The sequence below is a fragment of the Aphelocoma coerulescens genome, chromosome 3 (genome assembly GCF_041296385.1).
Source record: "Aphelocoma coerulescens isolate FSJ_1873_10779 chromosome 3, UR_Acoe_1.0, whole genome shotgun sequence".
Lineage (NCBI taxonomy): Eukaryota > Metazoa > Chordata > Aves > Passeriformes > Corvidae > Aphelocoma > Aphelocoma coerulescens.
This window is the reverse complement of record NC_091016.1, coordinates 100168525-100181349: the sequence shown is the minus strand read 5'-3', so window position 1 is coordinate 100181349 and position 12825 is coordinate 100168525. Positions and strand designations below refer to the sequence as shown.

At 41.4% G+C, this 12825-nt stretch overlaps 1 long non-coding RNA gene across 5 annotated transcripts in view; it reads right to left on the bottom strand.

Annotated features, from left to right (window-relative positions):
- The window catches only part of LOC138108564 (uncharacterized), a 40335-nt gene that overhangs the window by 21276 nt on the left and 6234 nt on the right, over positions 1–12825 (bottom strand). Inside the window, exon 4 of one of the 5 annotated variants that reach the window (XR_011150012.1) lies at positions 9640–11645. The exons of the other annotated variants lie outside the window; for them this stretch is intronic. This is a non-coding gene — a long non-coding RNA (uncharacterized lncRNA). Of the gene's footprint in view, positions 1–9639; positions 11646–12825 lie in introns of those variants that run through there. 5 annotated transcript variants of the gene reach the window in all.

The window sequence follows — 12825 nt, the reverse complement described above, 5'->3', positions numbered from 1 at the left end:
ACATTTTCTTGTGCTTTTTTTCCTTTGGAATATCATTTGTTCCCTTCCTCCTTGGAGTATCATTTAAAATATTTTAACAAACAGTGTTATCACGCCTCTCCTTAGTCTTCTTTTCTCTAGACTAAACATCACTACTGCCTTCAACTCATTGGACAAGATTTTTTAAATCTCTCCATTTCTACTTCTTTATTTCTGAACTCTGTGCAGCTCTCATCCACATCTTTTCTGAGAGTGCAATGTCCACAGAATCACATCTGAAATTTCACCAATACATTAAGCACTAAAGTAGTCACTTCCGACATCTCATTATACAGTACCTCTGGCATTACATCTCTTTGCTGGACTTGTAGTTTATAACTACTGGATTTTTTCCTCTTCAGGCGTTCACCATGGAAAATGAACTTGGGATGTTACCAAGACAGTTGGGAAGGATATTAGAGACTCCCAAGGCAGGAATCTGATGGCTCTGTGTAGTCCAGATATGAGGGTAGACTTGAGAGAATAGGTGCTACCTCTTACTAGTTTATACAGACTTGACAGTGAATTTGAGCTGATTCATAGTGATGCACACAATGCTCCAGGACACCTATTTCAATAAAATGAGACTGTTTCTGTTGCTGATTTTCAGGTTGCTGATTTGTTTTAAGCTAGAATTCTTGAGCACCAAATTACTTCTTGATACATTATTAAAATCTATACTAATAGAAAATCTAAGGAGCAAGCACTACAAATAAAATTACTTATTACAAAAGCATATGCTGAAACAGATACACCAGTGGAAACTGGTAATAGTGTCCTAACTTTGTGAGGAGAAACTTAAGTGTATTAAACAATTGTCACCATAACCATCACAGAGAGGAAAATAGTGTAACATGTGATTTAAGACTGATGTTTAATTATTTGCTCTGCCTAATTATCTAGTGGACTCTGGCAGAATCTTCACTGACTGATGTTTTAGTTACCTTTCTTGAGCCCTGAGATCTGCAAAACTTTATCCACAGCTTGCAACTCCTCTATTTTTTTTTCCTCTTTGGTATAAAATTTAGCATCTAATTTCACTTTTTACATTTGGCTTATGATTGCCTACCAAACTATTTCTCAGGACAGAATCTGACTCATAGAATCTGGCATCATCATCCCCCCAGGACTGCGTGTCTGTCTCAACCAGCCCAGTTCTATAATAAAAGCAACATTTGGAAAATTACCTACACTTCAAATCCTAAAGCATCTTCACTTGTCCTTATCCAAAAGGCAGGCCTCTTGAACTGTTTTCACCTGTCAGTCAAAATTCTGGCAGCTTTGCACCAAAGCCATTAAGCTTCTCTGTTTTCTCATTCACCACATGTCTCTTTTCTTCTTGATGCCTTCATTATCTCGGCTACTTTCTTTCTGGTCTTGTCCTCAATTATGGTCTCTTTGGTTTTAGCCACATTTCTAAGTGGAGAAAAATAAGGAGCCTGAGTCAATGTTTAGAATTAGCAAACAGGTGTGTTAGTGGACACTGAGGAATGACCCTTGTGGGAGTGAGAAGCATGATACCTTCATTAGGCATTCAATTAACATCAAAACTCTTTACCAACAGGTTTATACCAGACTCTTCTGGGTGCTGGTTAGATTCCTGGATTTAAATGGTTGCATACCTTCCCACTCTAACTTTAGAAACTGGCTCGGTTACAAGCTTTACAATCTCTTCTTCTATTAGCTGTTTCTTCTATGTTCTAGAGAAATTATGTGAAGCTCACACAAAACATGCAAAGATTTTCCAGATTTGGAAGCCGCAGAGAGCACTGCAGTAGGGAACCCACGCAGGTCTTGCACTTAACCCAGGAGACTTGTAATCACCCAGAGGATGATGCAAAGAGCAGGGTTCTAAATTCTCAGCTAAGTCTAACAATCTTGTGAGCAACAAAATTAACAAAAGGAAACGAAACTGAGCAAGCAAAGGGAAAAAACAAAAAAATTTCTTTTCATTGAAATTGAATGGGAGTGCTTACCCCACAGAGAGAAAGACATCTGTGTTGAACAGGCTGAAGATGAAATTTTCTGTAGACAGCATTTAGCACCAAGTCTCCTCTGAAATTTTAAATAATTAAAATAAATTTCATCCAAGGAAACAAGGGATTGCCCAGGAGAATGAAAACGCTAGATAATGTATGTCTTCCTGAAGGAAGAAGAAAAAGAAGCATGTTGCACAGAACCCAAAATGTCTTGTGTAGCTGGCAGGGCTCAGCACAGACTGCTCCAGCAGCACGTGTGTGCATGTCTCACTCCAGTCAGACAGTGCCCTGAGGCCAATGTGCCCAGAGTGATAAAAGTTACTGAAATAATCCCATCTCTGCAGGCAGCAGTGGAGGTGTGGACGGGGATCGGTGCTGTCTGTGCAGGAGGGGATTTGGGGCAGGTCCCAACAGGCTTTCAGCTGTGCTCCTGAGGGATGGGCATCAGCGCTTGGGAAGCGCTGGCACGCAGCCCGCTGAGGAGCTGTTATCCTGTGCAGGCACAACTCACACAATTAGCTGATCCCCCTCTGGGCCAAGAGAGATCCTGATAGCTGCTGGGGGTGGTACCTGTGCTAACAAGCTCCTTCAAAGGCAGTAAGTGTATTAATAACAAAAATTGAAGCCACCCATGAAGAAAGAGGTGCCTGGAGAACCAAGGATGCCAACAACACCTTAGGATGAATAGTCAGGCCCTTCCACAGCCTGCATTTAACACTGCTACCCATCTCCTAGGATGACGAGCCAGAGTAAGAGCTGCTTCCCAGGAGCATTCAGTGGTTTAGCACAGAGCAGCACTGCACTTAATCCTGTCATCCAAATTCTTCGTTGTTCTTGGAAAAGATGCCAGAATACCACGGGAGGAGCTGGCCTAATTGCTTCCTTTCATTACCATCTATGGATTCTTCTGTCAAGCTAACCTCCTTTACTGACTGGGCTTCTTTACAGCTCCTGACCTTCAGCCTCATGAGAGGGTTTGAAACACCAGATTCATTGTCCACTTCCCCCATAGTCCATTTTTTAGCCTATTTTTAACACTCTCTGTCCATCATGGTCATTCAAAGAAGTTACTCTTTTCCACAACTAACCCTGCTGCTCTGTCTAAAGTGCAGTTTTTCTGAAGAGTATTCTGGACAGGGTATTTTATGCTTCAAACAGACTAGTGGCCTTTTTTTTTTTTTTTATGCTTTCCAGGTATTTTTTTGCTTGACAGCTGAGTTTTATGTTACCTACTTCTAGATTCCTACAGCAAAGAATTCTTCTTTTTCTGCAAAGTAGATATGGAGTAGAGATCACCAAAGACCTACAAGCATCCCACCTCCTTCCTCATTCCCAATACTCTGTGTTGGTTTTATCAGTAATCAGTATTTAAATAATGTTTAGCAGAAATATCTGTAACACCTGGGGTAGAAGATCACTCCCCATGCAATAACATTAGAAACAGCAGCAGAATTACTACAGAAATAGCATGGCCTCAAGTTGTTTGCTAGGCACAATGCAGAGTTAAACAGGTACTGTTTTTCTAGACTTTGTAGTGGCCTTTAATTACTGATCAGACATTGAAATTTGTATAGTAAAGTTTTTATTCCCTTCAGGTCTATCTTTCTTTTTAACCCCAAGAATAGACTTGTTTCAGATCCTCAGTCCAAAATCACCATGATCTGATTCCAGCAGAGAGGGTACAGCAGTCCCTGCTGCCAGTGGTGGTGACCCTTCATCATCGTAAGACAGTTGTCTTGGTGCAGCATCCCTCGGTCTTGGCAATTTTATCTCAGTCCTTTGGATGCCAAGAGAAAAGTGGCAAATCTGTAGAAGGCAGATTTCTCAGGCCCATGTGCATGGCCTGTAAATTTGTGTGTAGAAGATGCTTCTGACAGGAAGGCTGGATTGCCTTCCATCTGTGATCCAGTTAGACAAACCAACACTTTGTTGGAAACTGCATTTCCAGCAACTGGAACAATTACAGCATATCCAGACGGATAGGACTTCCTTTAGCATATCTGAATAGAAGCAACCACAACCATTTTTGACTGAGTACTACTTAGAAGACTAGCACCTGAAAGATATAGGAATTCTTTTTTTTAATGCTTTTTCCACTTGGACAGCAACCACACCAGAACAAGGAAAGTTGATACAGAGAGAAGGCACAGACTTAACAAGTAGATAAAAGTAAAGAAAAATTAAAGAAATTAAATCTACACTTGTGAATAGTACTGATCATAGTGATTCCATGAAGGTCTCCATCTTCACATTTTTCACATATTCAGCTACAGAGCAAGTTGCAAACAAAGGAGAACCCTTATGAGGCAAAGCAGGAAAAAATTAACCAAAGGATACAAGTTAATTTTGAATCCAAAGCAAATAACCCCCAAAAACAAAACCATAAGTTTCTTTCAGCCAAGTAATTTTATTGCTTAGCTTGTGGAAAATGGCTCTATAATTAGAAGAAGAATGAAATGGGTTTTTACTATTTAGGTCATAATACATTATTATTTTCTGATAAGAACATTTGAGAGACCTAAAAGTTTTTATCTTTATGAATAGATTTGCAGAGTAAAGTAGCCTAACCAACAAAAAAATTATTCTAAAACTAGGGGATTTTGAAACACTAAAAGCATGCACAAGGGTGCAAAGCCAGTTCTGCTTGCAGGGTTTATAATCCAGCCAACAGCATGAAAGGAGAGATGAATTGAGAGACCCATGAAAAGAATTCTAAGGCCACAATGCAAACTGTTTTTGAGGGTGAAAAAAAAAATTAAACAGATAATTTACAATAAATGTGAGCTTGAAATAATTTGATTATAGCAGTACCCAGAGAGTTTCTTACACTGTCTATTGTGAATACTATGTAGAGGGTTTTTAACATCAATCTTACTGAAGGTCCTATATATACCATACAGTAGGATAGTCATTTTAGCAGTATTGAGGGTGACTCTCAGCAAGATGGTCTGGATATAAACATCATTAGCCAAAGCATCTGCTCTTGGCCAGTGTCAGAGACAGAATATGAAAACAGATGAGCTTTTGATTACATACTGTAAGGCCAACAGGCTGCACAGAGATATTAGTTTGGGTCTTAGTGGCAAGTTAATGCTGTCAGATCAAGTCAATTAATCTTCCTTTTGGTCTGTTCAAGCTGGGCAGGCATAGCCAGAGCCACAGTGCTGCTCTGATGGGGTATCTTCCTGGAGTTTAAAGCTCACTAACTACAAAAATAGGCTGGGTGGAAAAGACTAGCCTGTGGAGGCTCATGAAGGTGGCTACTGCTTTCTCCTGTGTGTACTAGAGACCCCTTGTAGGAGTAGGAGCTCACTTGCTGGGTTACTCTGGTGAGGGCACTGCAAGGAAATAGACTTGGGAGAAGAGGAAGTATCAGTGTCTTTCCAAAGACTTTTGTCTACTTTAAATACATGGCAAGGCACTCAAACTGAGGAACCTTACAGTGAAATAAAGGCTCTTTAAAACATCACGAGATATTTCAATGAGTGGGTGCCATGAAATAATAACACCATGAATGTAACACTGTGAGAGAAGTGAAAAACATCCAAAAGGTGGGACCATTTTGAAGGACCCTACCTGTGATCACTGTGCACAAGGACTGCATGAAGATGGGAGCATTGATTTCACAGCAGCAGCCCAGACCCAAGAGCTTTGTGATGAGACAGAACAAAGTGGGGGTTGGCGCTGTGGGAAAACAGTCTGAAAAGACCAACTTGCAAATCCAAAGCATGTGTGTCCCTCAGCTGAGGGCACACACAGAGCCAGCACTACTGGAGGATCACAGGGCACCTTTTGCAGGCCAGGAAAAGCCACTGAGCCACAGGAGTCACGTGCAGACAGGCACTGCCTCGTGGCAGCTTTTCAGGAGAAATCCACACAGAAGAAATGCAATGGAAGAAAATCATTACTGGTCTCCAAATGGAATAAATCTAACTCTGTGCAAATCAACAATACGTCACTCAGCTTTTCACTGAAAAGCTGATGTACTGGGATCTTCCAAGATGTTTTTCTGAATGAAAATTAATAAATAGATAAAACCCCTCCCCTCACCCGAGGGCAGTCGTAGGCTGCTATCCAGCAGAGTCCCCATGATGGCACAATGAGCTCCATGGCTACAGATGTGCACTGGCCAGAGCTGGGACCATTCTACAGCACTCAGGCCGTGCGATGCCACGGAGCAACTCACATCCCTACCACTAAATCCATCCTCCAAAAAGGGAGGTGGGATGGGGGGAGGCACTGCCTCCAAAACAACTGTTAACACAAGATGAAGACTGGTCCCAACTCCCAAGCTGTGCCCAGGAATTGCATATGAAGGCAAGAATTGGAAAGGTTTCTGGTGTGATTTTGGCCTCAATCAACAGCTTAATTCCACAGATGGGACTGGGTACGAGTGCTCAGGCACTGCATGAGTCCTGCCATGCCACAGTTCATCTATATACTAAGCTGCATGCAAAGACCATATAAATCTTTACTGGGAGATGTTATATGGAGACCAAAATTTTCCTTGGTATTAATACCCAACTCCAGCCATTGCTATCAAATAGTGACAGGAACAGAAAAGTATGAAGAGGCAATTTCAGTGTTAATTTTTTTCTTTTCTTTTTTTTTTTTCCTTCAAGAGTTCTCTGTAACTTGAATAGTTATCTTGGTAACCAATAAATTTCACCTCTGGACTTGAGGAATCAGTAGAAACTGTAGCAAAAAATGCAAGCAGCAGACAGACCAATGTGAAAGCCTGAGGAAGAGTGTTCCCAGAAAACAAGGGAGTTATGTCTCAGCACACTACCGGAGTCACTGCAAGTCACTGCACTACCTGAAGGAGTTTTCTTGGATTTCCAAAAGCAAGTTGAACAAGATCCCTCCCAAAGACCCACAATAAACAAAAGCTGGTGTTAAGGAAAAGGGGAGATCCTTTATAAAATAATATTTTTAAGGGTGGGAGGAGAAAATGTAGAAATAAATCAAATACCAACATTCATATGAAGGTTATGTTAGGGAATTGTGCCTTTCAATGTAGTCATAGCTTGTTTAGAAAAAGAGGCAGCTTAGCACAAGTGAAAATTTGGTGATGAGGCAGTACAAAGAAAGATGAGGTTCGACACTGAACAGCCAGAGGATGTCAGGGGAACACAACTTCCCCTGACACAAAAAGCTTCCAACCAGCAAGTAATGTTAAGCAGTGTGATGAGACTGGTAAAAGGACCAGGTAAGCACTCATCTCATTTTGAGTGTTCCTGAGGGTACAGCAGCAGGCAGCAGCAGAGCAGGACATAGCCATGCTCTCAAATCAACAACACTCTTCTGGGTAACTCTAAGAATATAGCTGGAAAAAAATAGAAGTTATAAATCTGACAACATAAATTTTATTTTTAGATAAAATACAGTGCTAAAAACATCAGTGGTAATGGAAATTTCTTTATGAGACCCACCTTTGCCCTTATTTATTAGTATGTCAGTGGCTAGAATAAAATAATATTTCATGGTTTTATTCTATTCAATTGACCTAGAATAGAGTCATTTTAATCTCTTCTTCCCTGGTAACATCTACAATGCATCACATGGTCTTATCTCCAATTATGCTGTTGATCCTACTTTTTTAAACAGCAGTTTGATTTGCCCTATCTCTGTTTCCTGGAACAACCAAGATTACTGTTCCTTCTGCAACACAGGAAGGATTCCTATTCACAGAGAGTGCTGCTTCTGGATGGAAAATGGTTTTCCAAGACATGCTTAGGTAACTGAGGTGCAGCACCCCATCAGGCAAAATATGATCTCTCAAATGATCCTCAGGCTAAGCTAAGTCTAACTAAGAAAGTACTAAACATAGGATCCAAACATAGGACTTCTGTTCCTCTCACTATTATTTCTGAACTCTGTTGAAATTCAGAACTCTCTTCCTAGAAATTACCATTGCTCATATTTTAACAGAAGAATTGGAGCAGCCCAAGTCACAGATGGTTTGCAGCTGGATCCTCACATTTTACAAACAGCTGGACCGTTGTACCCCTTGAACTTTGCAGGCTTAAGATACATCTAAGAAACATGCTTAATGTAAAGACTGCAGAACCTGGCAGAGATGCAAAATGCCACCTGCAGCATTTACACAATTTATTTGCTTTAATCCTATATTACTCAGTACACGGAGAGATGTGTTAGTTATCCAAGATTTGTTCTGGTATCAGAAAACAAAAGCAAGTACACAGCTCACACAAGAGTGGGGGGGAAGGGGGGGAATCAACATTTTCCATTAGCAAATATGAAAACAAGTGCATCTTTTGTCTTATATTGGAACAGCATCCAGATTGGGATAGTTTATACGACATTCCTGGAGGGAGCATGCTCATGCAGCATGTCATATAAAATCTAGGCATGAACCCCTGAAACTAACACTTGCCACAAGTGCAATTCTTTGTTTTCTGTATTCCAAGGGATTTTTTTCTAGTTTGCTGATCAGTACTGACAACATCTGAAATCTAAAATCCTCTGCTTGCAGAGGAATGACACCAAGGGTGGCTACATCAGGCTCAGCAATGTGAGAACCTCCTCCCCTCCACAGCTGAGTGCCGTGCCCGGCTGGCTCCCGTCCTGGCAGCTGACCAGGCTGCCGAGCAGCACTAATGGCATTTTGGGTTTTGTCCTGCAAGATCTCTGCACAAAGACTATTCAGCACGGAGGCACTGCCCCAGTAAACACCCTCTCTAGTCTGCATTGAAACCATTCCACACAAGCTGCAGTACACGTTAATCAGGATTCACTTCCAGAGCAATACTGTTAGCTTAATTAAGCCTTCAGCATCCCAAGAAAAACAATCAGAAGGAGAGCAATCCTGCAAGCTGGGAGAAGAACCATCTTTCCCTAGTCTGCCCCTCCAAAAGAACTGATCTAGGATTACAAAATGCCTCTGCATGTAGCATAAAGACATGAGAAGTGTGTCAAGCACAAGAAAAATTATTATAAAAATTTGACATGGCAGATAAACATAGGAGACATTAACAATAGCCAGTTTTTCATAGCCTGCTTAGATCCCTTGGATAAGAGCAGGCACATAATTAACCAAAAATTCTAGCCAATAGCTGATGTTATTTCAGCATTTTTCAAATGCTTCAACTAGAACCTTGTCAAAATAAACGGTGGATTTGTGCTGTATGTGCTTATATGGCAAGGTTGATCCACACTGATACTATTACAGTGTTGTAAAGCATAAAATCTAGTTAATGGTTTCTGCCAAACCATGAATCAGTTGCAAAATAGCAACCTAAAGTATGTTCTTTTTTTTCCATTCTCTAACATTTCTTCACAGCACAACCCAAACAATTGCTCATAATTAAACTGATTGGAGGAGCAGACACTGGCAGGAAATATACTGCTGGCACTGCTCCGACGGCACTTCATTGTACTGGATTTAGAACAATTACATCAGTTCCTTTCATTTTGCAGAAAAAGAGGAGGGGGGCTGCTTTTATCTTTTGCTCTCTACAAGCAAAATCAATGTTTATCAAATCTTCTGAAGCAGATTCACATATTTTTAATGAACAGTGTTAAGTGCATCCCTGAATGCCTTTGCCCATCCTCTTCAGCTTCTTTATGGATGCTTTGTATTATTAGTCAGTATCCATCAGGGTATTTTTCGAGGGAAACATAAGTAGATTAGCTTTTAATAATGGAAGGATAGAAAATAAAACATATGATACAACAAGCAAGCGAAGGTAGAGTGAAACTGGAGTCCACATTTAAAAATGACTTGTGACTTCTTCCTCATCTTCTTCATCCGTGGAGCAAGAGTTGTGGGCACATATTACAGAGTAGAATAACATCCCACAGCACTGTAGGGAAAGCTAAAGCCAAATTTTGCTCTTGAGCAGACATGCACAGTTTGAATTAAATTTAAACAGAGACAAAGGCTTTGCTGATACCCATAGAGACAAAATTAAAAGAATACTGCATAAGACTGTGAAACTGTTCCTTCTCCTTCACAGTAGTTTTGTACCCCAGACTAGGCTTAAGGCCTAGCATTTCCTACACAAACCTGAAAGCATTCAGCTCTATTCAGAGTACCTACAGCTCACAGCTCTGTACACAGATAGAAGCCACATTTAGGAGGTCCTTTAGCCAAATAAATGATCTGTATTGCCAGAAGCCTTGTTTTCAGTTCCCATGGCCACCTTGATGGAGCAAGGGTTTGTCTTCATTCTGCAGTGCTTGGTCTACTGGGCAGCTCATAGGGTAAGAGGATGGCATGTCTCTACAGCAGTTTCTTGCTCCCAGAAGAACATGTGCAACTTTGGGCCTGCACAGAGGCCAGTCACAATCTGGCAATCAGTTAGATACTCATGCATTCAATTAAAGTGCTTTTTCCCCTCACACATGCCCAGCAATGTAGCACTTCCCATGAGTGGCTGTGAATAGATCTTTGAAGAGGTTCTCACAGAATGAATGTACCTCTGTTTCCCCCAACTGCTGAATAGAGGGCAAATTTGTTTCAGAAATATAATCTATATTAGTATAGTTATAAGTGAGATCTGTGCATTCACATCTCATTCTTTACCCATACAGACTCAGAAAAAAAATCCCGAGTGTTTCTGGGGGGAGGAGGGAAAAAAAACCTACTTGTGAATAGAGTACTGTGCAAGGAGTGGGGAAGATAAGGCTTGCAGCTTGCCTTCAGCAAATCCCTTTGTTGCTTTGCCCTTCTCTTTCATGGTCCTAAGTCTCATCTACCTGTATAAACAGCTCCCTGGGAGCCATAGCCACAGCTGATGCTCCTCAATACTCCTTTAGTAGTACATCCTATAAATATCAAATATCATTAACAATAAGAATTTGTATATTCTAAAGATGAGGTTACAAGTCACAGAATCAGAGGATTGCTGAGGTTGGAAGTGACCTCTAGGCATCATTTAGCCCAGCCACCCCCTGCTCATGGGATGGCCAGCTACAACATGCCATGCAGGACTACATCCAGTGAGGGTTTTAATGTCTCCCAAGGATGTCAACTCCCCAACTTGTCTAGGCAATGTCTTTCAGCAGTCAGCCATCTTCACAGCAAAGTCTCCAAGTATTCTTCCTGTAGTCCAACTTGAGCACATTGCCTTTCTTCCTTTCACAGGACTGAGCAGTCTGTCTCCATCTTTTCTTCCATCTCTGCCCCAGTCAGGTAACATCTCCCTCTCTCTCACTCTCTCATTTTAATGCTGCAGTCCTTTCATCATGTGATTATTTGCTGGTCTCCCTCTACTACCTCCATGTCTTGTACTGGGAAGGCCAGAAGTGGACACAGCCCCCCTGGCCTCACCAGGACTGAGCAGAGCAGAAGGATCCCCTCTCTCAACCTGCTGGCAGAGCTTTTGCTGGTGCAACCCACGAGGCTGCTGGGCACCTGTGCCACAAGGACACACTGCTGGCTCACATCAACTTGGTATTCACCAGGAGCCCCAGCTTTTTTTCTGCAAAACTGCTTCCCATCTGGTCAGACTGCAGAATATCCTAGTGCTTGGATTTACATCTTCCCAGGTGGAGGACTTCATACTTACTCCCTTTGGTGAGCATTGTGTGGTTCCTGGTCACCATTTCTCCAGCTTGCCAAGACCCTCTGAAGGGCAGCACAACACTCTGGTGTATCAGCCACTCCTCCCAGCTTTACAGCATCTACAGAGCAAGTTCCAGGCCCAAATAAACATGAAGTGGATTGAACCAGAAGAAGTTTAGATGGAAAAATTTCTTCACAAAAAGTTTTGTCAAGCACAGGACCAGGCTGCCCAGGGAAATGGTCACTATCCCTGGAGATATTTAAAAGTTGTGTAGATGGGGCATTTACGGACATGGTTTAGTGGTGGACTTGGAAATTCTGGGCTAATGATGTGACTTAATTATCTTAGAGGACTTTCCCAGCCTAAATGGTTCTGTGATTCTAAAACAGCAGCAGAAGTACATTTTGACCTGTCACTAATGGATTCTGGCTGCATGGTTTGCACAGCCCGCAAGCTGCTTGAGGCCATAAAGACTTGAGAACCACCTTCAGCTCACCTGTCAGAGGCACAGAGGGGCCACTGTGCAGAAAGACTATTTGTCTTGTTTGTGCTGCATCATGCCATTCTCAGTCATGAGAATAAATCAATTACACGGGAAAATGAAGGAGAAATAGCAGCTGCTTGTTGCAGAAGTGCAGCAGCCCTGAGACACAAGTAAAACATCAGCACTTTGTTCATAAAATGAAAAAAACATCCAATTTAATCTCCTTTTGCAGTTTATCTTTCTGTATAAGAAGGAGGGTGCCTATTTTCTATTTATAACTTTGCTGGGAAAGAGTCAGTGTTTTGGTTTTATTAGAACATTGTTAGAACAGAAACATTCCAGAGCCGTAAACTGAAAGATGAATTCATATTCATGTTTGTGTTTTCCTTGAGCCTATGTTCCCTAGCAGAAACACTCGATGGGCACAGTGTAGTGTAACTGCTTGACTTGTACATTTGTAGCTAGCACATCCAATGCCTTCTCCAGCAGATAATATTGTATGGCTAAACACTGACTTGTAGCTATTTTAAAAATAATCACATTTTAAATTTCCAGATAAGGCAGGATGTCTTTTCAGACAAGCAGGATTAAATTTAGTTTCCTAAACAAACATAATTAAATAATGATGTTCTTGAAAGAGAGGGATGTTCTTCTCAGGTTGAGGATAAAGATTAGCATGTGCCAAAACAGTTTCCTGATTTGCCAGCTAATTTCCTGAATATTCCCAGCCAAAGGGCTTGATCTGCTTCTCTGTTTCCTATCTACAGCAGCATATTCCTGCTTCCCTTCTTCCTACTCTTTAGATGTAAAATGG